Source organism: Rhinopithecus roxellana, chromosome 3 (assembly GCF_007565055.1).
Source record: "Rhinopithecus roxellana isolate Shanxi Qingling chromosome 3, ASM756505v1, whole genome shotgun sequence".
Taxonomy (NCBI): Eukaryota; Metazoa; Chordata; class Mammalia; order Primates; family Cercopithecidae; genus Rhinopithecus; species Rhinopithecus roxellana.
In genome coordinates, this window is record NC_044551.1 from 177,833,354 (window position 1) to 177,858,887 (window position 25,534).

The following is a 25,534-nucleotide window of genomic DNA, read 5'->3' on the forward strand; positions in this document are numbered from 1 at the left end:
TGGAGTAAAGCTGCATAACATTGAAGACAATGAGAATCTTAGTACTGAGCAGAAATTTAAAACTCAGATTGCCTACAGAGAAAAAGAGCTTATTCTCAACAGATAGCAATAAAAATTGAAGACACTCTTTTCAATCTCTAAAACACTGAGGAAAAATAAATAGCAACCTAGAATTGTATAACTGGCTAACTATTATGCAATAATGAATCATAAGTATTTTTTAGACAAACACAAAAATGAGAGTATGTCACCAATAAATCCTAACTAAAAGAGCTCTTGGTGTAGTGGTCCTTACCCAGATTCTAATTTAGATGGTCTGAGGAGGAGCCCAGGCATTCTCTCTCTCTTTCTCTCTTTCCCCCCATCCCCACTCTCTCTGTCTATCTCTAAAAATGTATATCCTGGTACTTAGTTTTTAAGCCACCTAGGAGATTACCATGAGCAGACCGCATTGAAAGATATAATTTATCCATAATATTGAAGACAGAGACACAGTCCCAGCTACTCGGGAGGCTGAGGCAGGAGAATGGCGTAAACCCGGGAGGCGGAGCTTGCAGTGAGCTGAGATCCAGCCACTGCACTCCAGCCTGGGCGACAGAGCGAGACTCCGTCTCAAAAAAAAAAAAAAAAAAAAAAAAAAAATGAGACAATCAGAGACAAAATGGAATAGAAAATGAAAACATCTTGTGTAAGTCCACTGTTGCACAACGGGCTTCTCAGACTTGACTGTGTCTGCTGATCACCTGGGAATCTTGTTGAAGTATGGACTCTGACTTAGAGGGCCTCCAGTTCTGCATTTCTGATAAGCTCTCAGGTGATGCTGATGGTGTTGGTCCATAGACCACACTTTGAGTAGCAAACTCCCAAAGGAACAGTTCAGAAAGGTAAACATTTATCCCAGGGAAAAGATTGATATTCAAATAACAATGGTGAACAAAACATTTGTTAGATGTGGGTAAATAAAAACAAATATTAATTGTATCAAATGATAATAAGTTTCATTTTCATGGGAAACAAGTAAAATGAGAGGAAATGAGAGGAGATGATGGGTTAAGCTCTTCCAAGTTTTCATATTATTCAGATGAAACACAGAAGTATGATTTATCAAAGTGGATGCCTTGGTGTAGATCAAGAGTTTTACAAATGTTTGGGGTGAATAACTAATAAAGCCTAAAGAATCCCCACGATCTAGTGACCATAAAATCTATTAAGCAAACCAGGCCACTTTTGAGAGTCAAAGGGGGTGTCATTAGTAATTAAAATGAACAACACACATAAAACAAGATCATGTCAGGCAAATGAGGACAGGGGGTCAGTTTCTCTAAAAAGCTGTGAGGTGTGGCTGAATGAGCAGATCTGTGAGTCTCTCTCCACCCCAACTCCCCATACCCAACCTAGCGAGAAACTCCTCTTTTTGTTTACCTTGTACCTCATGGTTCTATGTTGATGCTCACTCAAAAAAATAAATATAATGGGCAACTGTTGATTTTGTCTGCCAAACATCAACTTCTTTGGGTAGTTGCACCTTAATTTCCTTTGTGGAAAAGCACACCACCTCACTCTCTATCCTGTATCATCAGTCTCTGCCTACTCCAGAAACAGAAACGTCTTCCAAACCTGGCCAATCGGGCTGTTCTATTCCCGTGACCACAATGATTGGTTGCAGCATAAGCGTAAGACCAGGGCAGCCCAAGAAGAGTCAATCCTGAGGATAACTAAGAAGGTGAATGCTTTTTCTATTGGATTTCTAGTTGTTAGGATTGTGCAAGCCTGCAGCTTCTGGGAACCAGTGAGTAGACAGCCTGTTTGAGATCCATCTAAACCAGAAAGAGAGACAAACATGCCTAAGCTATCAGTGACATGGTTTGCACCATTGACTCTAGGCAAGCCTGAAGCTAATTATACCTCTGCACTCGGAGGTGAAGTGAAACAATATCTTCTAAATCACTTTTTAGTATTTATTTATTAATTCTTATTTCTGTTGTCCTTATTTACTTAAGTCAGTTTGAACTGGGTTTAGACCAGCCAATGAAAGGAATAATTAATAAGATGCATAGTTTGTGAAAACCACTTGACCAAATTAACTTGGCAATCTCTTTCAGCTCTGGGGACATCACTCATGTGGCACCAGCTACGTAAGAATGAGAATTAGAATTACTGTTTTCCAGGTGCTAATATTCAAATATATGGCTTGAAACGGCTGTGAACTTTTCAATGCTTTCTACTTCTTCTAAAAACGGATTTTTTAAACCCAACTCACTCACTTTACAATTGGAAAAATGAGCCAGAATGTGAATGCTAAATTCACATCCTAAGATAGGAAGATTATAAAATGTTGTATATGATCTGATTTTCAAAACATTTGAAGGGGCTGGTTTAGATAATAGAAATTCAGCTGAAGCAGGAGGCTGGAATTAATGCTTTCAAATTTATTTGCTTCTGATTCTAAAACCCATAACTATAAGCTATTTAAATGCATCATTGTTAGTATTCCAGGGACAGTCACAACAATAAATAAGGTACATACTCAGCTCAAGGTGCCCTAATGGCATCTAAGGAAAAATGTCTACCATTTTGCATTTCTTCTGAATGCTTGACTTAAAATTCTAAGAGTCTATGCACTGTGATACTTTTATTTCTCATATAATTTGTTATTTATATTAGCAACTAAGTTTTTCATATATTTTGAAAATAGAATAAAAATATGCTCTTAAAAAGATGAATCCCCAGCACCCAAAAGTTACTGGCACAGAGAAGTTCCTCAAATACTTGCTGAATAAATGATGAGTGAATAAATATGACTGATACATATAGTATGTTAAGGAATATAAAATATGTAATAAAGACAGGAGAATGTTTCCTCTAGCTACTAGTTACTACTCAGGTCAGAACTTTGGAACATGCATTTCCAGAAATACAAGTGCCAACGCAAGGTGTTAGATTTTAAAAAATAGTAAGTTACTGTCAGCAAAATTTCGAAAAAAATAAAGCTATAGACTTTTTTTCTCATGTCTTAGAGCCTTTAATATGTCAGTATACATTATCAATATCCAAGAAGGGAGAAAAAGGAAGCAGAGGTTTTTAGACATAATTATTCTAATTTGACCACCACATTTAATTTTGGTGTAACATCTCTCTTTTTTTTTTTTTTTTTTTTTTTTTCTTTTCTTGAGATGGAGTCTCACTCCATTGCCCAGGCTGGAGTGCAGTGGTGCAATCTCGGCTCACTGCAAGCCTCGCCTCCTGGGTTCTCCTGCCTCATCCTCCTGAGTAGCTGGGACTACAGCCTGGCTAATTTTTTTTTTTTTTTTTTTTTTTGTATTTTTAGTAGAGACAGGGTTTCACCCTGTTAACCAGGAGGGTCGCAATCTCCTGACCTCATGATCTGCCTGCCTTGGCCTCCCAAAGTGCTGGGATTACAGGCGTGAGCCACCACGCCTGGCCCAACATCTCTTATTAAGGGTATTCTACAGCCCTCCCTTTAAGGAATGCTTCCAGGCTGTCACTGCCAGCATCCAGAAAAGGACCTGACTAATGCTTCCTTTCAGAAAAGCACTGTAAAGCATGGTAAAGTCAGAGAAAGTTTTGCTTATGAGTTCAGATACATCATATAATTAACTATTGTCATTTAATTGTTAATTTTTACCTTATTTCAGGTGTATTTACAGAAATGAGTGTGATGTTTCAAAAATGATTTAAATAAGTTCTAGGCACTCATATGCGACTTAATAACTTTGGAGGAAGAGGTAACATTATCTCATTCTTCCTCTGAAATTATTTCTGGCAAACACATCATATGGGGAGGCAGATGTGCTTTTTGTATGGGTAGAGGAACCTTATACCCAGTCAGTAACTAGGAGGTACAATCAAACTCTACAAAAAGATTTTTTTTCCCTGTGATCCCAGCAAAATAGCTTAGAGGAGCAGAAAATATTACCCTGGATGTAGAATTGATCTGCATAAATTCATCAAAGGACCATGCTGTGGATGCACAGATTATTTGAAAGAGGAAACATATCAAGCATTGCTTTAAAGGAATGCCTGAAATAAAAAGAATAGTGTTTCAAAACTCATTGCAGTTCTACATTTCTTATGTATCAATAAAATGTGGATAAATGTATAAAGGAAAGTATTGAGTATTTCATTTGCTTCTTGTATTCAACTACATTTTCAGTTATTCCTTATTGATTTATGATTTTATGAAAGCCTCAGGGATATGTTGTTTTGCATATTTCTAGTTGACGATTGAAAGTGTATTTCATGTTTTGTAAAGGACCTGTGGAAGGCTTCCTTGCAAAGCTTCACTCTCCTTTAAAGCAATACTTATAATAGGAGTTCAATACAACAACAAATAAGCATCATTTGTTTTCCTCTTTATCTTATCTTTGTTCCACAGGAATTTAAATGCAAATGTGAAATAGAATGAACACCAACAAATGCATCAACTGCTCCCGCAATATAATCATTGCAATCTATAAACCATAACAGGCTCTCTTGTGCTGGCTGCTTACTGTCACAGTATTTTGTGGTTGGAAATACATTCTGTGGGTGTTATTTTGCAACCAAATTTGAATAGGAACACTCTGAGGAATCATCCCAGTGTTTATGTGAAAAGAGTGTAATGTTTGCCTGTGCATGTATGGAATAGCTTTATTCTTTATTTAACTTATTTTCACAAAACAATTAAGTGAAATGTATATTTAGCATCAATAATTAAAACCAGGGAACTCAAAGGGAGGGTTGATCTGCGCAGCCTTATCTAGCAGAGCTTTCTCTCCTTGCTACTATTCTTGCTACATGATCTTTCTTACAGTCTCCTGGAACAATCCATTCTGAATTTGAATACAGGTCATCCAAACATTAGTCCTTCTACCCTGAGAAATTACCCCATGGGCTATCCTGGGTTAATCAGTTACAATTTTTAACACCTTAGAAAGGGACCTAGGTGAATGGACTGGCTTCTAGACCAGTGGTTCTCAATTTTCTCAATTTTGGCATTGCTATGGTCTAAATATCCTCCAAAAGTCATGTGTCGAAACTTATTCTTCACTGTGATAGCATTAAGAGGTGGGGGCCTTTAGGAGGTGATTAAGTCATAAGGACAGAGCTGCCGTGAATGGGATTAAGACCTTGATAAAAGAGGCTTCACTACTTTGGGAGGCCAAGGCAGGCAGATCACCTGAGGTCATGAGTTCGAAACCAGCCTGACCAACATTATAAAAACCCATCTCTACTAAAAATACAAAATTAGCCAGGCATGGTGGCATATGCCTGTAATCCCATCTACTTGGGAGGCTGAGGCAGGAGAATCACTTAAACTCGGGAGGCAGAGGTTGCAGTGACCTGAGAATGCACCATTGCAGTCTAGTCTGGGTGAGGAGAGTGAAACTAGGTCTCAAAACAAACAAACAAACAAACAAAAACAAACAAACAAACAAACAAACAAAAACAAACAAAGGCTTCGCACAGCATTTGGCCTTTCTACCATCTGCCACATGAGGTCACAGCAAGAAGGTCCTCATCAGACCTCAAATGCTGTTGCTTTGATATTGAACATCCCAGCCTCCAGAAGCGTGAGAAATAAATTTCTGTTCTTTATAAATAACTCAGTCTCAGGTATTCTGTTATAGCAGCACTAACAGACTAAGACAAGCATGCAATAATACTTTCTTCAGCAACTTATTAAGCACAGACTTTCAGACTTCAAACCCAGAAAGTTAGGTTCAGTGCATCTGGAAGAGGACACAAACATCTGCATTTTTAATGTGCATTCTCGGTAATATAGATGCATGTGGCTCCATGCTCTGCTAGATCAGGGATTGGCAAACTGTGGCTGATGGGCCACATTTGGCCTACTATCTATTTTTCTAAGATTTGTTGAAACCCAGCAACCTCTATTTAAGATTATCTATGTCTACTTTCACCCAAAGTATAGTCTATGTTTACTCCGCCCAGTGAGAGTTGAGTACTTGTAAGAAGTTATAAGAGACTGTACAGTTAGCAAACGCTAAATTATTTACTATTCTTTACAGAAAATGTTGGCCCACCTCTGCTCTAAATGATATTGTATTAAGCTTTATGCGTCAATAGCCACTGTGAAGGACAGTATGGAGATTACTGAAAAAACTACAATTAAAACTACCATATGATCCAGCAATCCTACTACTGGGCATTTATCCAAAGGAAAGGAAACTAGTATATGGAAGAGACATTTGAACCCCCCATGCTTATTGCAGCACTGTTTGCAATAGCCAAGATAGGGAATCAACATAGGTGTCCACCAACAGATGAATGGATAAAGAAAATGTGGTGCATGTACACAATAGAGTAGTATTCAGCCTCAAAAAAGAATGAAATCCTGTCATTCACGGCAACATGGGTGGAACTGAAGGACATTATATTGAGTGAAATAAGGCAGGAACAGAAAGTTAAGCATTGCATTCCATGTTCTCACTCATGTGAAAGGTAAAAAACAAAAGCAAACAAAAAAGTGATCTCATAGATATTAAAAGTAGAACAGATAATACCAGAGGCTGGGAAACGTAGGGGAAGAAGGGGATAGGGAGAATTTGTTAGAAGAAATATGTTCTAGTGTTTTATACTACCGGCAGGAGGACTACAGTTAATAAAAATATAGTATATAGCTTCAAATAGCTAGAAGGAAGATTTTGAATGTTTCCAATGCAAAAAAAAAAAAAAAAAGATAAATGTTTGACATGATAGATATGTGAATTGCTCTGATTTGATCACTATACATTACATGTGTCAAAGTATCACTATGTACCCTATAAATATGTATAATATTATGTGTTCATTAAAAATAAAGTTTTAAAAAGGCAAAAAAAAGCCTTTTGATATTAAAGAAAAGGGCTGTTGATATATAATGTAACCCAGTTAACTGAGATTTCTTTAATTTGGAATCTGTAACAGAGAAAATATAAAATGTGTTTTCCTTCATATAACTTGTTTTAAAAACCCTATATATTTAATAAGAATATAATAAAAATGAAAATAAGATAAAATTTTAAAAAAGGTTTCATGCTTCAGACTTAAATTAATGTACCAAAATACTATGATGTTATAACAAGTAGTATCTTCCCATGATATTTACTTCCCTATCCTGGCCTAGTAGCCCTTACTTGACATGATATCTGGGTCCCTCACAAACTTCATTCTTTTCTTCTTCCACCATGCCTTTGCTCACTGTGTCCCAGGCATACCGGCCTTCTTTCTGGTCCTCAAACACGCCACAATTATTATTTGCAGGTCCTCAGGGACCTGCAAACAGGCCATGTGTGCTTATGCTTTTATCTTTTTAAAGATTCAATGAGTATTTACGTAACATTCACATGTGCTCAGGAGACATGATAAGTCATTGGCATCCACTGGTTCTTCTATGGTTCTTCTCTACCATTATGGCCCATCCCTTACCTTCGCTGCCCTTCCAATGAAGAAAGAGCATTGAATATGGAGTGTGCAAATTCTGGGATTTTTGTACCTTGTTAGAGTGTTAAAAGATGGCATTTATTTAAAGAGATTCAAAGTTGCAGCACTTTGTGGCATGAGTATTCCCACTAGCAAGCAATTCTGGCTTCCCCTGTTTCTGTGTCTTTCAGGATTAGCTGTATAACATACAAGGCCCAGTGCAATATGAAACTGCAGGTCTTTTGTTAAAAAATTAACAGCTTCAAGAGAGTCAAGAGAGGACAGAAGGATGTTAAACTAAGTGGGGGGTCCTTCTGAGCACAGACAACTGCATAGGTCACATATCCAAAAGGTGGCCCTGGCAGGGGAAAAGAGCTAGTTTAGGATAGTATTTTGTGTTTAAAACTTGTGTCTTAGACATTCTCCACATCAACTGGCAAAAACATTTCAACAAAACTCACAGTAAGATCAGTCCAATTTGTTTGCTGATAGATGACACCACGTGCTTTGATTAGCCAAATAGTCGAGTTAACATACAGCAAATATTATTTCCTACCAAATTCACCTACACATCTATGAATATTTTCGAAGCTTCATGCTTCCCAAATTTGAGCAAATGTGATGTGACTGATACAGCAAAGCGTCATGATAAAATGATTCTGTTCGTGTTCAACACAAGTTGGCAATTGGCCCAGAATATGTGTAAATAGCACAGTTGAAGGCTTTCAGATCCTAACTGAACCAAAGTAATGGACATCTGCTGTTTGTGTATAGTGTTGGTAGGACTTTCAATCAAGGTGGCCTGCTGTTCCTTGGTCAAGAGGTGGCCATATCATCATAACCAGGAATGAACCCACTGTCTTAGGATTTGGTCTTGACTAGAATAATGCAATGACAAAAATTTAGTGGAATCATATAAGGAAAAATTGTTGGTGTAGATTCATTTTACTTATGCCTTGAAGAGATTACTTCAACATATATTCCTGCTACCTAGTTCACTGGAGCTGTCTTGCTTCCAGTCTGTTCTAGTGTGTGTCTTTTGAATCTGTTCATTGATTTGATTCTGATATTTATTTGTAAAACCTTTTCCCTATTTGAAGTCAGTTTCTGTTGCTTACAACCAGTGAACCAACTCTATCACAAACACGATGTGGCTATCGATCGTCTGTAATCTTAAATAACTAACAAAATTGCTTATATAATGAAGATATAATGTTTATAACCTATTGCACTTATCGTGTAGGCTTCATTGCTTCCATTGTTTCTATAATTTATTTATTTAACACTTTTATTAATAATAGGTGCCAGCTTGGAAGCAACTTTACCACTGAGAATTCTGCTGCAAAAGTAGCACATCTGTGCTGACAGGATAGCTCACTAGATTGACCTAGATAATGAGTTGTATAATTCAGGCTCCACAACAGACACTAAGCTAAGAAAATATAAGTAAATGAGTGAAAATGAAATTCACTACCCTATATTTCATGTTATGCATTGCTTAGCAGAGCTATTAGTTTGTCTTCTTGCTGGGAAATGGGATTTAGAGGTTTTTAGAGGCATACCATCAGCAAACCCTCCCTGCAATCACTGCATAATGCTAGATGACTTCAAAATGAAGTAAATGTAAAAGAAAAAAAAAAGTGAATGAGATATGTCGGATGAGTATAATGGTAAAGAAAATACAATTCTGGATAATCTCCATCCCCACGCAAAATGTTAAATTCTTTCAAGTTCGCCCAACACGTATTGAGTAGTTACTCCACTAGCAGGATCAGAAATAGATAAAGCAAGTGAGGTTCCCAGTGAGCAAACGATAAGGAGGCACTCATTCTCCAGACTGCTAAGTGCAGACTTGGCACCTGGAAGTGAGTGCTTCTTCATTGTGGACCCCATGCACCTCACTTGTCTCACTTTTGTTTAGGCCCTATTTACTGGGCCAATGAAGAGCTTTAAAGAGAAATTTTTATCCGTTCAAATCTGGTAGGAGGCAAGTTTACCAAGAACTCTAAAATAAGGTTGAACAGCATATATGGCATAACTGAGAGACATAAAATGGTAGAGAAAAACTGCATTGAACTGGCAGTACCCGTAAAGGTAGTTAAAAAAAAAAAAAAAGTTAGTAAAAGTACTACTACTATTTGAAATTGGATGGCTGTATTTGTTTTCTCTCTCAGAAAACATGACTCAGGCTGATGTAAGAAAAAAAACTTATTGACTTAGGTAACTAAAAATTCCAGAGGCACAGTGTGACTTGATTTGGAGGAGAGATGGTGTCAAGAATTTATTTATTTTTCTCTATCTCCTTTTAGATTGGCTGTATCCTCCAGCAGACAAAGTGGATGTGGCAACCCCAGACCTTCCAACCTTTCAGCTGCAAGTTCAACAGGAATAAAGACTACTTCCTAGTGGTTTCTCCCAAAGCCCTCAGATTAGCGATTTGCCTAGCTTGTCACATGCCATCCCAGAACCAATCCCTACAACCACAGAAATGTAGTGTATTAATTGGTTTAGCCCTAGGTCACATGACCCACCCGTGGAAAAGGGCTCAATCCTCACTCAAACTACTTTGGCTGAAGGCTTGGAAGAGATGGAGCCAGGGAAAGTAGACACTGGGGAGGCAAAAATAAAGGTTCAATAAGTATGCCTTTACAGATGGACCACATATTGAATATTAAAAACCAGCATATTCTGAAAAGAAGAAATATAAGCAAAAGAAAAAAAAGTGGGAAATATGAGGTAGTATTTAGAATTAGTAAGCTATCCAACTAAGGTCAAGTGCAAGAATATTTTAAGAGTTACTTAAATATATAGAGATAGTCAGGCATGGTAGCTGTGCCTGTAATCCCAGCTGCTTTGGAAGCCAAGGTGGGAGGAATGTCTTAAGCCCAGGAGTTCAAGGCTGCAGTGAGCTATGATTTCAAACCTGCACTCCAGCCTGTGAAGTAGAGGAGACCCCATCTCTAAGAAAAAGAAAAATAAATAAATATATAAAATTACTTCCCTGTTACTCTATTTTCCATCACATTCTTTGCTTCTATTATTCCACTTAATACTTATGTGTGAGTGTGTGTGTGTGTCTGTCTGTGTGTGTGTGTTTGGACTCTCTTCTATTATGCAAAATTTCATGTTTGTATTGTTCAGTGTATCACTAGGATGTTGTACACTGTTGGTCCTCAAACATTTTTTTGTTGAAAAAATAAAGAGATGAATCAATAGAATAATATATGGAAAGCCGTAAGCTAGCCTAGAAAAGTAATCAGGGTCAGATTGCATTAGACTCTGAAAGTCAAGCTGAAGAGTTGAGACTTTATCACATAGCTAATGTTGGGAGCCCAGACATCAAATTATCAGAGTTGTACTCCAGAAAATTAATCTTGTAGCTTTTTAACCTGTAATGAAAGAGAAAGAGGGAGAAGTTAGATGACTCATTGGAATATTATTTCACTATTTCAGGTCCAAAGGACCTGATGTGAGGGACAACCGTGGCAGTAGAAATGCAAAGGGAAGTACAAATAAAGGCATACGTAGAAAGGATAGAAATTAAGGAAAGAGAGACAAGGAGAGGAGTCAAATGGAATGAGACTATGAGGCTGGTTACCTGGAATAATAGGAATACTACTAACAGAAGTCAGAAGCTATAGTTGCTTGGTGGTTTGGGGGAAGTCTAAGATGAATTCCAGCTTGGACATGCTGACCAGGAATTCAAGGGGGATGTGTTCCCCTCACTGTTGCAAATGCAAGAAGGGACTGAGCACACATTTGGAGCTACAGATTTCTCCTCCTGAAGGCAGAAGAGGAGGAGGAGGAGACTGAAATTATAGAAGAGGATAAAAATAATAAAGAAGAAGAAAAAGCAAGGAATAAGTCCAAAATTATTGTTAAATGTGGTAATGAGATTGGATTTTATGCTAAATATAGTATAGTGAGAAACTACTGATAGTTTTTAAACAAAGGCATAATGTGATTTGATTTACATTTTTAAAAGATGACTTTGGATGCCATAGAGAAAGTACATTTAAGGTCAAGTAATTTCTAGTCCCAAAGATGAATCCATAATCCACGACTCCTCACTCTTGGCATAGTCTAGTTTATCAAGGTCTTCTGTCTAGATCTTTACAACAAAAGAAAACCCTACCATTAAGAACTGAAAGGAAGAGGATAAGACAGCAAAGGAAAGAGAAAAAGTTTCGTGAAATAAGATCATTAGTCCATGTCACAGCTGTAGAAATTAAGGCTAAGACAATTAAGTAGTCGGAGAGAGGTGGCAATGATGAAAACCAAATATGCCATCTGCATTCTGTGCTCTTAACAACTGTGCCATACACTCTTCTGGTGGGCTCAGTATATCTTGTTCAAGAAGTTGGAGTGACCAGGATTTCTTGGGGTAATGCATATGATAGATAACAACTTGGAAGCTATGTGTGTTCAGGACAGAAAGAACCCCTTTGACCTATATTGGACCAAAGAGATTAGATAATTTGTCCAAGGTCACAAAAGCACTTAGAGTTAGATCTGGACACACAGACCAGGGCTCCTGAGTACCACAGGGCACAGTAATATTCCCATTCTACCGTGTAGCCTCTTTTTATGCTGGTACTTAACAGGATCTTAAGTTAACCAATAGACTTGGAAGTAAAAACTAAAATTCTGGAGTCACAACTTCTACATATGTCTCGGATCACGTTATTTATTATGACAGGTACAAAATAGCATGCATGCGAGGAGAATCGGCACCAATATTGCACATTGACAAAAGAACATCCTCATTTTATAGGAAATCATGTCATCCTACTTGAAGTGTGGCTCAAGAAAAAAAAAAAAAATGAGATGGCTACTCCTCAGCAGCCTCCAAATAAGAAATACCTTGCACACAAATTTCCATTGTGCAGAACATAGAAAGTAACTTAAAGAGTGAGTCAAGAGTCAGACAAATATTTTTTCTGAGGTTGAGTATCACTTACCTTTAATCATCATATATTCAGCCTTACACTTTGTTCTTACAGTTTGTGCCTAGCCCCGACATATACACAAATGGCAAACTCAAATGAGGATATTGACACACAATAGAAATTAGTGTGCAAGGTAGTTCTTATTTGGAGGCTGCTGAGGAGTATTCATCTAATTGTTTTTCTTCAGCCACGCTTCAAGTAAGATGACATGATTTCCCGTAAAATGAGGATGTCCTTTTGTCAATGTGCAATATTGGTTCCTGTTTGCCTCACATGCGTGCTATCTTGTACCTGTAGTAATAAGTAACATGATCCGAGACATATGTAGAAGTTGTGACTCCAGAATTTAGTTTTTACTTCAAAGTCTAATGGTTAGCTTTATCTTTCAACTTTTGTACTGAAATCAAGAAACAGACTGTTTACATGCATTGGTTTATACTGGCTTGCCTTCACAGATCAGAGGGTGTTGAACCATAGACTCAAGTTCTCTATAACAAGTCGCAGAATATCCAGGTGACGGACTCATACAGCTCATACCAGATTTAGTTCTACTTGTATATTCACAGTAAAAATATTCACCTTTTAATCTTCAGGGTCACCTCTGCTTCTCAAGTATCAGTTCAATGTTATTTTGCCTCCCAGTATCATCTGGTTTTATTTTCTGCAGTTGTCGTAACTTGTAGTTGTCTAAATACCCTTCGTGTTGCCAAAGAAATGGCTTCATTTTATTTGAGCAACGATTACAAATAAAATCAACTGTATCATAATGAGTCTTAAAGCCTTAGTTAGCACTCTTCTAACAACCTTTCGAAGGTAGATCAGCATTAAAGATGTATTATGGAGATCTCATAAAAGTTAAATATATTTCCTAAGAACCTTAGCTGAATTAGGGGCAAAGCCAGAAAAAAAGAATTATTACCTCTCCTTTAGCCTTTAGGCCATGTTATAAGAACCGACACCCCATCAAACAACTTCATAAATGTGAAGAACCTAATTAGAAAATTAATTCCCAATTATGCATAGAGAACAAAGTATGCTAAATGAGGAAGGGACCACAGCAGGGAAAGTCAAAGCAAAGTGGAAATTCTTTCAGTTGAGAAACCTGCTTCCTACAGAAGGCTACAGATATTGAGACCCAGGGAATGCAGCTTATTTTATGGAAAAAGACCCTGTGGCTTTATTTCTCTGGCCTTGGGAACTGACATTTTTACTTACAGAAGGTCAGGAAGTTCTAAAACTCTTAGACGTATAGGCTGTCTATCTTCCAAAGTGGAGGTGGGAATAGTGAAATGACCACAATAACCACCTTATCAATCATTCTTTTCAATAGGTAATTCCGGAGTCTCAATGTATGCATGCTTTATCTATATAGCTTAATTTCCATTTGAAAAACTAGAAACCGTACATGCATAAGAATGCATATTTTATCTTTGAAATACTGAGCAGTACTCTGTTGCCAGAGACTTTGATATGAATCTACTACTTATAGGAGGAGGACAAGGGATTCACATGTAAGAGGATCAAATATATTACATTTGCTTAGATACTTAATACATTGTTAGCACCCTCAAGGCACACAATGATGACAGTCCGAGTAACTAATGGACTCCTCAAAAACACATCCGTATCACTCCTGTCTGTGTTTTCCAAAGGAACAGTCCCATTACACCACCGCTATAAATGGGTTTCATGTGCAATTAAAATGAAAATGCCATAATGGGCCATGACATAAGAAGAAAAGACAGTCTCAAAAGATTTTCGTGTGTGTTTTTTTTTCTTTTTCTGAGCACTGAAAATTATCTCTTTGTCAGCCCTGTGGTTTGGTCACAGTGCAAGAGCCTTAGACTAGGGAAACGTGTTCATTACGAGAATTCCATTACTAGGCAAGGTGCCAGGTGCGTTGCCTTGTTTGGAAGAGAAAAGAGCGCTGAGTTCTCCAGCACCACCTGCCCATCAAACCCCTGAAGCATTTAGCAGCCTTTTAGGTCAAGTTGGGGGATGTTAACTTGCACCAGCAAAGGAAAGGCAGGAGATTTGACTTCTAACCCACTAATTTAATATAGTGCCTTACACATCAAGGTTGTGTTGTAAGAGATGGTAGCACTATTCAGGTGTTGCTCAGAAAAAGTTCATGGTAGCGTTAATCAGGTGTTGCTCAGAAAAGAGAGGTGGTGGTTTCAAATTAAGACCTAAAGAGGGAATTATTAAGCTACATACTCTTTGTGGTGTGACAGATGTTGAACAGTCTCATCCTAAAAGTCATCATTTTACTACCAATGAAACCACAGGGCTCTGAAGAGAAAAGAAGTCTGCTGCATCAGGATGGTACCATGGTAGAACAAGAGGATCAAAATCTGGGCCGCCGCTAGGGAGGGGCCACAGACCGAGCCCTTCTCATTTGCCTGAGATGCTTCGGAAAGTTGCCTGAAAGTTCCTCAGATCAAAGTACAGGCATTTTGAGAACAGAGCCTTCAAACTGTTTCCTAGTCCCTCAAACCAATTTTGACTAGTAATTAACTGATTCCCAACATCAAAAGGTGAGATATCCCAGGAGGAGTCAAGGGAGATCAAAGCCTGTGGTGAGGGGTCCGCCTGCACCCCTTCCACCCTCCGCCCTCTTTCTCAGACAGACATCCCTCTGACTGCAGCAAGAGAACAGTCGCATCGCTTCTCACTGGAGACCGACATCAAACAGACTTCCAAATAACTTGCTGGTGTTTCCAGGCCCTGTTAAGAGAAAATGAGGAAGGTACAGGTCCATGACCATATGGTCCAGATTTTCTAGGATGATCCAGGTTTCTAATATTCAGTCCTGTTGTCCGCATCACTGGAACAGATCCCCAAACAGGGTCACTGTGGTAAAGAAAAACTGAGCAGTGCCTGACATATAGTGAGCAAAAGATAATTCCCTTCTTTTGCATATCAACGAATAGTAGAATTCCTAGTCATTATATTTTTTAAAATTTTTTTTTGTGTATATACTTTTGTAATATAAAAAGAAAAGGCATTACACACTGGCTTTGCATAATGATAAATACCCATGTGTATTTGTCTAAGCCTTTGTCTAAGCCAGGTGCTGGGCATATAAGCCTGACAAAGCTGGTCAGTCTCTGTGCAGAATGGGTCATTTCCCATGATGCTCTTACTAAGGCATTTTAATATGACATTCAAAAATGCACTTGATTAGTTTGGCTCCCCATGCTTTCATCTATACCACTGCTTGGCTTCTGTGTCTTTCCACAAAGGTGTGGGCACATAGGGATGCTGATCCTAGTAAGTCCTGAGGACTGCTTTTTGGACAGAGAAAATCTGGACCCAAAGCTTTTACAGAGCTTGTGCCCCAGGCGCTCTTTGAAACATAACTTCAGGGGGACTTGCAGTGAAACTGTGCCAAAAGATTGAACGAAGGAGGTAAGTGAGAGGGAAAGTCAAGACAAGGCTGAAGTTTCTAAACTGGGAAGGGTTCTGCCAGTGTCTTGAGCTCTGACTATCTAAAACTGAACCTACAAGCACCTCCTACAGATGGGGGTCAGACCATGAGGCACCTCCAGGGCAGTTGTGCATTAATTTCCCTGTTCCTTGAGAATGTTTGTCCTTGTGAAATAATTCAGTAAATGCTGAATGAACTCAGCACCTTCCCTTCGCAATATCCTCCTTTTCTTTTCTTTTTTTTTTTTTTTTTTGAGATGGAGTCTCTCTGTTGCCAGGGCTGGAGTGCAATGGTGGGATCTCGGCTCACTGCAACATCCTCCTCCCAGGTTCAAGTGATTCTCCTGCCTCAGCCTCCTGAGTAGCTGGGACTACAGGCACATGCCACCACCCTCGGCTAATTTTTGTATTTTTAGTAGAGACAGGATTTCACCATGTTGGTCAGGCTTCTCTCGAACTCCCGACCTCAGGTGATCCACCTGTCTCAGCCTTCCAAAGTTCTGGGATTTACAGGCGTGAGCCACCGCGCCTGGCCATCCTCCTTTTCTTATGGTCCTGCTTTGTCAGTAGAGTCATCTGTCTCAACAGTTTCTGTCAATGGGCTATTTTCTTGGATCTTTAACCCCACTGTGGATCTATCAACTCCACCAGCCTCTCCTCTGTCTGGTCGTTTCCAATGCTATTGTGCTAACTCCTATATTTATGTCTCTTCTGCAGTCTACTGTAATGTCTTAGGACTGGTTTCCTTATCCCAAACCACCTTATATAGCATTATCAGAGTCATTTAAAGTCCCATCTTTGGTATCATCACACCTCAACTCCTGGAACCCATGAAAGTTCCAAATTACCTACAAGAAATAAACAAGGTAGAGAAATTGTCCCACATCTCCAAATCCTATCCGTGTATTTAAGGGCCTTTCAATTGCTGCATTCTCTCCTTTCAACTGTGAACAACTGTTATCCTGCTTTAGAATTTGACCCAAACTTTCAGAAAAGATGGAATGAGCAATTGGCTTGAGTTGAATTATAGCTGCCTCTTTTTCATGAGCCATATGGCTTGCCGTAGTCCTTCCACACCCATTTATATGTCTAATGCTGGGCTTGAATGTCTCTTACTGGTTTTTTTTTTTTTTTTTTTTTTTTTTTGAGACGGAGTCTCGCTCTGTCGCCCGGGCTGGAGTGCAGTGGCCGGATGTCAGCTCACTGCAAGCTCCGCCTCCCGGGTTCACGCCAGTCTCCTGTCTCAGCCTCCCGAGTAGCTGGGACTACAGGCGCCCGCCACCTCACCCGGCTAGATTTTTGTATGTTTTAGTAGAGACGGGGTTTCACCATGTTAGCCAGGATGGTCTCGATCTCCTGACTTCGTGATCCGCCCGTCTCGGCCTCCCAAAGTGCTGGGATTACAGGCTTGAGCCACCGCGCCCGGCCGTCTCTTACTTTTTAAACTGTACTTGCGCTGTTATTTTTCATATGATAAGATGAGGGGACATATGGAATTCTCTCTATGTCCCCAGGTTGCTATCACAGCCAGTCTGGTTCGCGCATTGATATTACCTGCCTAGCTGAATTTGTGTATCTTGCCCCATAGCATTTGTCCAACCGAAGTGAAGCAGGATCGCCACCAAGAAAAAATTAGTCCCAACAACACCTTTTAATACCAATTGTTTCATATTCTGAGGTTTAGCTTGGTTTCTTCAGAACTACCTCTTATGTTTTTATATTTCTCCTTTCTTTTGGTATTTTAATGGAAATAACCGTATTTCCACAGTGTTTAATAACATCTTTCATAAATAAGCCAGTGCTTCAATAATGACCCATTTCACTGAAACCATCAGAAAATAATACCCAAGGATAATAACACAAACCTTTTGCAGAAAAGAATAGTTACAAAGTGAAACCCATTACCTGGAGTGACGCAGGAAAGGATTTTTGTTGTTTTTCATATATATAAGAAAACAACATATATATATATGAAAACATATATATGCACATATATATGTGTGTGTGTGTGTGTATATATATATATATATATTGTGTTGGAGCAAGAGACACAAATTCAGGTGTGTACTGGAGCTAGGCGGGTAATATAAAGTAAACCAAGCTGGCTCTGACAGCAATCTGGGGACCCGGAGAGAATTCCATATTTCTTCTCATTTTATTATACAAAAAATAATAGCACAAGTGTAGTTTAAAAAGTAATAGACACTCAAGTCCAGCATTAGGCATATAATTAGGAGTGGAAGAACTATGTTGTAATATAGGTATTATATATCCATACATATGTGTGTATATATATTTGCCTTTTGTTTTTCCTTTTACATATAGCTCCTTCAGAAATAACCTTTGTGAAAAGATAAAGATATCAAGGTTTAACTTTTTGACCTTTCCTTCTCCAAACTAACATTGATAACATACTGTGAGACTCTTATTTACCGGATAACATCCACTGAAAGACTTATGAAAAAGCATCCTTTAAAAGTGCTGTTGTGTATTTCCCTTTAATCCTTCATGTTTACTGAAAAAAAAAGGAAAAATAAATAGAAAGAAAAAATTCTCTGCTTTCTAAATTATATGTCCCTGACAAAGGGAAAGGAACACGTAAGTGTTTCCTGTAAAGAACATGAAAGAAGCCTCTGAGATGCAGGAGGATTTTCTGGTTGATTTCCAAGCTGGATTTTATTGTTGCTTGCTATGAGTCCCTGTGGCAACGCCACACCTTTTCTCCTCCACCCTTCCTTTGCGTTTGAACATTGCTTTTTCCTTACTTCTAGCACCTGTTTCCATCCCAACAAGCAATTTGCACTGATTCCTCCTTCACTCAGTCATGAGTCATTATAAGAGATTGGGAAAATGAAAATTTGACTGTGCTCAAGAAAAGACACCTGATGTAGACTGTGCTTCTCATCCTTTAGATTAATAGACTAAGTCCTAAGAGGTCACTTGACTTGTTAGTGTATAGTCATGCACCACATAATAATGCTTCAGTCAACTTCAGACCCCATGTATGACAGTAATCCCATGAAATTATAATACTATATTTTTACTGTACCTTTTCTGTGTTCAGATACACAAATACTTCCCATTGTGTTTCAATTGCCTCCAGTATTCAGTACAATAACATGTTGTACAGGTGTGTAGCCTAGGCTATCCCATACAGCCTCGGTGTGTAGTAGGCTATACCACCTGGATGCATGTAAGAGCACCCGCATATTCCCACAATGATGAAATCGCCGAATGATGCATTTCTCAGAACATATTCTTGGTGTTGAAAGATGCATGACTGTATGTCATGGAGTACCAGCAGGAGTGAAAGGGACAGGTCTTGTGCCTGTCATTTTGAAAGACAGTTTAGTATGATTGTTAAGAACATGGGCTGTAAGATTACACAGAGCTAGAGTTAAGTCCTGGCTCTGAGCCTCAGTTTTGTGATTTTGGATAAGTTAGTTGACCTCTTTGAGTCTCAGTTTGTTCATCTGCCATATGGGAACAATGGTAGAAGCTACGTCATGAGGCATTTATCTTATTTCGGCCTCCTAATGGCTGTAGCAGAGTGCCTGATTCAAAATAGTAGCTACCATTTACTGAGTGCATGTCATCACCCTTACTATTACTGTTTTGTCATTACAAAATCTACCTACTAACCCCTTTTCAAAACTCTGGAATTGCTTCAGTCTTAAAATCCCCACTATCTTTGGAAGAACTTCTCCCATCCCAGGGAAAGAAAGAAACATTTGCTTCACTTAGAAGAGAAATTGGGAAAAGAGAAAAAGGAACATGTTGTGTGAGAATAACAAGGGCCTCAGGTTGCAAAGTACATTTATGCTGCTTCAGGAATTTCATGTGAAACACCTTTTACCAAGCTTGTTTAATTTGTTTAGTTAATGAACTTTATAGGACCCATTTTTATTTAGCATGTGTACTGGAAGCTTTTTTAATGTAATTTCTGAGTCCACAGTGGCATTCTTTCCCTGAACATTTATGACATTCCACAATTCAACTTCCAAAGAAGCCCATTATGAAATTAAATGGATCCAGGTGGATAATTTGAGAGGGTAACTATATTGCATGCAGCAAAGACAATATGTAAATATTGCAGTAATCCTTCTGATATGATATTAGAATATGAAAAAAATGAAATCAGCAAAACTATGAGATACTGAATTAATTTACTTCCAAATATTAAAAGTAATGAATCTTCTACTTATTTTCAGATTCCTGTGACTCATCTTAATACTGTAATAATGTTTAACTCAATTGCATTACCTAACACGTATTTGCATCATAGCACCCTCCAAACGAATGCCTAGAACTTTGCTTTTTAACCACAGTTGGCCAGAAATTGCTTCTGTATTTCCACCATTTAGGGTTTGAATAACCTATTGTGAAATTATTATTTTTAAGTGATGTAGGGAAACCAACATTGACATGATGTTTTCTTCATGAGATGAACAAATAAATGAGAACGAAAGTATAATCAGGCAAGTCTTCATGTGCGATCCAGAGAACAAAACTTGACTCTGAATCTGGATCTTACTCTTCACTGGAAATGTGTTACCCTTCAGTTTTTATAGAGATATAAATAAATATTCATTTATTTATACCCCTTTTTATTTTTAACAGAAGCAGTTGGAATATTATTCAGCAGTGGAAAAAAAAATGAACCACTGACGCAGGCTACATCATGTTTAAACCACAAAAAAGATTATGCCAAGTGAAAGAATCTAGACACAAGCAACCGCATATTGTATGATTCCACTGGTAGGAAATATCCGGAAACGGCAAATTTATAGAGACAGGAAACAGATTAGTCATTGCCTAGGGCTGGGTGTGGGAATGAAGATTAACTATAAATGGGCATGAAGGATCTTACTGGGGGGACAAAAATGTTCTAAAACTGATTTGTGGTTATGGCATTTCAGTAAAGTTACCAAAAATCATTGAATTGTACCCTCAGATGGACAAGTTTATGATATATAAAATATACCTCAATAAAACTGTTAAAAAGAAAACCCAGGAGCTGTAATTAATACATAGATGATTTAACAATAATTCCAGGGCAGGCTGTTTGAGAGAAGCTTTCTGCTGTGGTGTCATTACAAAGTCACATCCCCTTTGCAGTGAGGGGTGGGAACATACGCTGAGCACTGTGGCATTGCTGTGTCCTGTAATTTATGTGTGGGGCAATTTCCAACACCCTCCTCCAAAGAAGACACGATCCCTGCACCGTTCCCCTTTTTCACATACTACATCCATACAAACATGCTAAGAGGGGCTGGGTATCTATGCAGAAACTTAGTGTGCACATACAAATGATATCAAGATTAGTCCTTAATTTCTTCTCTGAGTTCACTGAGTTAAGCCAAGCATTGCATTTCCTCCACTGAAGAATTCTGTATGTCCAATCCTTTTACAGTTCTACTACACTTATTCTTTCTCTCTTAAATCTTTTGATTTTAAGCTCTGCTATGATACTTGTGTTATACTTCACAAGAATGGTAAGAAACAATGGCTTCGCATCATATAGGTAATAACGGCTCACAATAGATTCAGTTTAGTGCGCATGAGTGTGTGTGTATAAAAAACATATGTACACGTTTGTGTGTAGGAAGATGAGGAGCAGGAGTGAAAAGGAGTCTACTTGTGTGTCGCATGTATCTTTGGGATAGCAACTTAAGTCTGTCTGTCAACTGTATTCTGTCGTCTCAGCAGAAAAGGGCTCATTTTGTAAATACCATCTTGCTGACACTTAAGTTGCTATATGTTGAGATCATGTCTCTCTTCTCACATTCATTGTCTCCTTCTCATTCCCTGAATACCTGATATTTCAGAAAACAGAGAGTAAGCAAAGAGAAAAAGCCTTAAAGAGAACAATTTGCTGCTTTTTACTTAAAGATGGATGAAAATGGGAAGCCACCAGTAAGTGAGTGTGTATGCACACACACACACACACACACGTATATATATATATATTTTGAGACAGAGTCTCGCTCTGTCACCCAGGCTGGAGTGCAATGGCACAATCTTGGCTCACTACAACCTCTGCCTCCTGGGTTCAAGCGATTCTCCTGCCTCAGCCTCCAGAGTAGCTGGGATTACAGGCGCACACCACCATTCCTGTCTAATTTTTGTATTGTTAGTAGAGAAGGGGTTTCACCATGCTGGTCAGGCTGGTCTCAAACTCCTGACCTCACGATTTGCCCACCTCGGCCTCCCAAAGTGCTAGGATTACAGGCATAAGCCACCGTGCTCTGTCACGAGTATTATTTTTGTGCCAGGCATGGTGGTATGTTAGTGAGTCCTTTAAATGCATTTTTATTTAGTCTTTGTAACAAGTTTCTGAAGCAGGTTTTATAATTCCCATTTTACTGACGAGGAAGCTGAAGCTCAGAGAAAGTTAACTAACTAGCCCAGGTTCACTGAGTTCTAAGTGAAGTGGACAGATTTGACTCTAATACCTATTTGTTTCATGATTAAAATTGATTTTGATGCTCAGTAACTTCTACTGTCTTTGTAAGATTTAGTAAGCCATTACAGCCGTACATTCTGTTCCCTTGTCAATTCCAGAAGGATTGTTTGAGAAATGCAACAAGAATTCTGGGAGAAAACACCAGTGACCCTCTTTTCACAAAAACCAAATGTGGTTTTTGCTGTTGTTTTTCCTGAACCATCTCGATAAGTTCCTTACTTCCTCACTGAACTGCCTAATTAGAAGGAGTGTCTTTGTAATTATAATGACCTCCTTCTCCAATCAGCCATGATATATAGGTGATAAATTATTGGTCTCCCATCTCATTATGGATGACTACTCCCTGTGGTTTATTTGGTTATGCGAGCCTTCTGTCATGAAAATAAGTAGGCGACACATATTGATGCAATTTTAATTTTTTAGATTTTGAGGCAGTATTAACTTTTAGGTTTTGCAATGAACTTCTATAAACATATGCATGGATACAGTAAGGCTTCATTAATTACAAAAGTTATTTTGTTTGCCTTATTCAATAATATAAGGCAAAGGTTCTCAAACTTGAGTGGGCATCAGAATTCCCTGGAGGGCTTGATAAAACACGGATTGTTTAGCTGACTCCTAGGGTTTCCACTTCAGTAGGTCTGAGGTCGGCCAGGGTTTTTGCATTTCTGACAAGTTTTCAGGTGGTGGTGATATGCTGATTTGAGGACCACTCTTTGAGAACCATTAAGCTTAAGAGAAAGAAATATATATATATATTTATTATATATATAATATATATACTTCTATTTCTATTTTTGTATATTATATATACTTCTAAGTATATATAATAAGTGTATTATATAAATAGAAGTATATATAATATACTTATATATGTACTGTATATATTATATAGTATATATAATATATATAATAAGTATATATATTATATATATACTTTCATTTCTATTTTTGTTTCTATTTCTCTATAGGTAACAATGCCTTAGTTGATATCTATGGAATTTCAGTGTCAGAATCATTTAAAGGTGTATGTAACAAGAATAACAACAAGAATTAATTTCTGCTTTATACCGTGTTACTAAGTGGTATCTGGGTCTTAATTATTATCATTGCAAGGTATATTTTTCCAGTTTACCAAATAATTTTTTTGTTTTTGTGACAGAGTTTCGCTCTCGTTGCCCAGGCTGAAGTGCAGTGGTATGACCTCGGCTCACGGCAACCTCCACGTCATGTGTTGAAGCAATTCTCCCGCCTCAGCCTCCTGAGTAGCTGGGATTACAAGCATGTGCCACCACGCCCAGCTAATTTTGTATTTTTAGTTAGAGGCAAGGTTTTGCCATGTTGACCAGGCTGGTCTTGAACTCCTGACCTCAGGTGATACACCTGCCTCAGCCTCCCAAAGTGCTGGGATTACAGGAGTGAGCCACCGCGCCCGGTAATACCAAGCAAATCTGCAATTTGTTTCGTTACTTGGTGCTCACGATCACTTGTCTGATGGGGCACAGCTAGTACATGACTACTATCCATATCAGAAATGAGATAACCAAAGCCCAGGGAGGTTCAGAGATTTGTCCATATAGCTAGAAAGAATTGAAGTTGGTATGGTTTTAATTCTCAAAATCTTTAAATGGTGCCCGAGTACATATCATGTGTAAACATATACCTCAACAACCACAACAAGACAGATGAAAAAAAGTGAAGGCAGGCAGTAGGATGACGAGTGCATTGGAGTCAGAAAGCTTGGGACATAATTTCTTAGAACTGCACTATCAGGCTGTGTCATTTTGGTGACAAATCATAGATGCAAATATACTTCAGTTTACTCATCTATAAACTGAGGGATAGATCAGATAGCTGAAATTCCTTCCTGCTCCAGCTATCCACTCAGCAAATCATTCATTGTAAAAATATTCATTAAGAATTTACCATGGACCAGGCACTGTCTAAGGAAAACAGTGCCTGGTCCATGGTAAAGAAAAAGAAATGAAGGAGATCTAGCACATGCTGTCCTTACATATCATGAAGCTTAGATTCTAGGTGTACGAAAGAGGAGTGAATAAACCAACTAGCTCATTTAAAAGAGTGATGGGTTTTCTTTAAAAAACAATAAGATTGGGTGAGATGATAGAGAATGGCTGGCTAAAGCTCTATTGCTGCTAAAAGTCAAGGTTTTCCCTGATGAAGTGATATCTGAGTGGACCCCTTTTGGATGATAAAAGGGAACCATCTACATAAAATGATGGGAAAAGGATAAAACAGGCATGACTGTCCTAAGTTCAAAGACCCTATAGTATAAATCAGTTTGGTCTTTTTGTGAAGTAGGAAGAAGGTCAGTATTCTGAAACCAATTATGTAGCAAGTGATAAGAGACAAAGTCAGGCCGGGCGCGGTGGCTCAAGCCTGTAATCCCAGCACTTTGGGAGGCCGAGACAGGCGGATCACGAGGTCAGGAGATCGAGACCATCCTGGCTAACACGGTGAAACCCCGTCTCTACTAAAAAATACAAAAAAAAAACAAAACAAAACAAAAAAAAAAAAAACTAGCCGGGCGAGGTGGCGGGCGCCTGTAGTCCCAGCTACTTGGAGGCTGAGGCAGGAGAATGGCATAAACCCGGGAGGCGGAGCTTGCAGTGAGCTGAGAACCAGCCACTGCACTCCAGCCCAGGCGACAGAGCGAGACTCCGTCTCAAAAAAAAAAAAAAAAAAAAGAGACAAAGTCAGAATGGCATTTGAAAGCCATGATAAGAACTCGGAGTTCTTTAAGCAGGGAAAGGCATGACCTGATTTAGGCTAAGATGACTCATTTGCTTCATGGGTATTGAGTAAGTGTATAAGAAATGAGCATACACACACATAAAATCCTATTCCAAAAATTTTGACCTTTAAATGAATGCTTTCTCCTAGTTCATTTAGCATACGAATAATAAAATACAAATTAATACACCAGCCAAAATTGTGTCTTCACCATTGATACTTTAAGGATATTACTAAGTATTATAAACATGGGCAACTCAAATAATAATTAGGAGGAAAATCATATGGAAATTACTAACAAACTCATTAGAGTGTGCTTAATTATTGCAGTGAAGGGTTAGCAAGAGGATTGGAGCTTACCGAATAAATCTGTTTGCACATGGATTGATATGCTTGTATCATAATTACTCACAGCTGTTGGACTTTCTAAGTTTATTAGGAACTTAATTCCAAAACTTTCATGCTGAAAAGATTTTCTGAGAGACAAGTGTTAGCCCAGTGCCAGTGATGT

General features: G+C 38.4%; 1 protein-coding gene and 1 long non-coding RNA gene across 7 annotated transcripts in view; one reads left to right on the plus strand and one right to left on the minus strand.

Moving 5' to 3' along the window:
- Window positions 1-25,534, minus strand: part of TENM2 (teneurin transmembrane protein 2) — a 1,294,091-nt gene that overhangs the window by 608,283 nt on the left and 660,274 nt on the right. The window lies entirely within an intron of this gene.
- LOC104658237 lies at window positions 3,151-10,432 on the plus strand. The gene is made up of 2 exons (XR_747404.2): window positions 3,151-3,567; window positions 9,735-10,432. It is a non-coding gene; the product is annotated as an uncharacterized LOC104658237 (long non-coding RNA).